This window comes from Mus pahari, chromosome 19 (assembly GCF_900095145.1).
Source record: "Mus pahari chromosome 19, PAHARI_EIJ_v1.1, whole genome shotgun sequence".
Classification (NCBI taxonomy): domain Eukaryota; kingdom Metazoa; phylum Chordata; class Mammalia; order Rodentia; family Muridae; genus Mus; species Mus pahari.
This window is the reverse complement of record NC_034608.1, coordinates 37,211,235-37,213,414: the sequence shown is the minus strand read 5'-3', so window position 1 is coordinate 37,213,414 and position 2,180 is coordinate 37,211,235.

The following is a 2,180-nucleotide window of genomic DNA, read 5'->3' as shown; positions in this document are numbered from 1 at the left end:
GGGAGGGGAAGGGGGAGAGGGAGAGGGAGGGGGAGGGGAAGGGGGAGAAGAGAGGGAGAGGGAGAGGGAGAGGGAGAATGAGGGAAGACACCCTCCTTATTTGTTGTTGTTAGATAACTTGGCTCTCGCATAGAACATATTTTGATCAAATCCATCCCCATCCCTCCACTATAATTCATATATTCCTTTTTTTTTTTTTTTTACAAAAACCACAGAATCCACTCAATGTTGCCAGTATGTGCATGGGTAAACAACCACCTACTGGAGCACGGACATTCTCTACCGTGCTCCAACTCGGAAGATAACTGACACGCCTCTTCCGGTAACCACCAACTGCCAATAGCAAGTCAGCGTGAGGTGGAAGTTAGTGACCGCCTCACTCACGTGTGCTGAGATTTTTGTCTGGCATGATCTTGCACAGTCATTCTGTATGCAGTCACAGCCGCTTTTAACATGTCCAAACTAGTTTAAGAATTTGAACTTAGCAGTGATGTAGCTATGTCATAGTTTACAAAATCACATCCAACCCCACAGGGGCTGACTCCTCTCAAGACTGAAATCAAGTGAGGGATAAAACACCAAATTCTATATAAGGTTGACCCTAGGACGTTCTTCTATACATCTACCAGGGATGGATCAGGCCCAGGGGGGACGAATGCACAGTGGAACTTTTTGGTTTGCTCTGTCTCTCATCAGATCCAGCTGCATTTCCCAACACAGCCCCAGAGAGACCTCACCATGAAGCAATTTTTGTCAACAGCCTACACATCCACCGAAAGAAGGCAAGAGACTGTGTGTGTGTGTGAATTCTCAAGAAGTCAGGAGATTTAAAGGCATAAATGTTTCTTATAAAAGGATCTTGAAGCCAACTCATTAATAGGCTGGGGTCTGGGACCAAGAAAATCATGTATCCAAAAGGTGGGACCTCTGAGATTATTTTTATTTAAATTATTTAATTTTAATATGTTTTAATGGGCATAGAATTATATAACTTTCCCCTTGGCTTTCCTTCTTTTAGCTTCTCCAAGCTACCTTCCCTTGATTCCCACTTCCAGATTGACAACCTTTTTATTTGATTATTGCTATTATTATGTATTACACAAATATGTGTGTTTATGTATGTGTGTTCACGAATATACATAAACACAATTCTCTGGATCTGTTTTTGCTGGTGGTGTGTATATAGTTTCAAGGTTGACCGTTCTGCTTTTTAATTAACTCATAAAGGGTACATCTCTCAAAGAGGTTAATTCGCCTCTCCTAGCAATCATTAGTTGCCTGTAGTTTTTTCTAGTGGAAGGACCCCAAGAGAATTTTTCCCTTCCGTGTTAAGACGTCTATTGATATTGCCATTGGTCTGGTCTAGTGTATGCAGCCATTTCTAAGAAAGGCTGTTTTATAGCAGACTTCCTGGTGTTCTGAGTCTTACAGTCTTACAGACATCTCTTCTGTGATATTCTCCATTTGTTGTAAAGAGAGGCTTCATTGGTTGGGGTGGTTGCTGCACTAATCTACAGGCATAAGAATGAGATTTAGATTGTAGAATGGTCTAGCAAAGTGGCAGTGATATGTTCTTTTCTAAGGTCTGTGACCCCATTAGATCTGCAAAGCTTGCTCAGTTTCCAGGAGCAGGCCTGATCCCTTCCTGGTAAGCAGGCCTTAAAATCCAACAGATAAATGTTAGCTGTTGCTTACTTGTGAGTGTACTTATTGCACATTCGTCCATTTATCCTGACATACTGGTAATTTTTCATGGTCCATAGATGTTGCAACTGGATAATCGTTTCTCTCTCTTGGCAGCTTGCATAGTATTTTCTGGAACCATAGAAGATAGACCACAGAAAAGAGAACTATGGCTCAGGTCCAGCGCATATCATTCCAGATCCTCGTGTGGCCTAAGTGCATGAAGTGTCTTCAGCAATAAGCCTTCAACCAAAGTGTACATCTACAATTTCTATGTTTGGGGAATCACTTGGACTGTCCTCACCAACCATTTGTAAGTAGGTTTCTCATTCCTGGGGTTTTTCATTTATAGCTTTACAGGGGACATTGTCAGCCTAAGTAAGTGGCTTATATATAGTATGAGTTTTTGTTAGTCCCTCATGCTTCCTTCTTCTTATATATTTATCTCCTTCCTGCCTCCCCAAAATGAAGTCTTATTCATGCTTTCCCATTTTCCA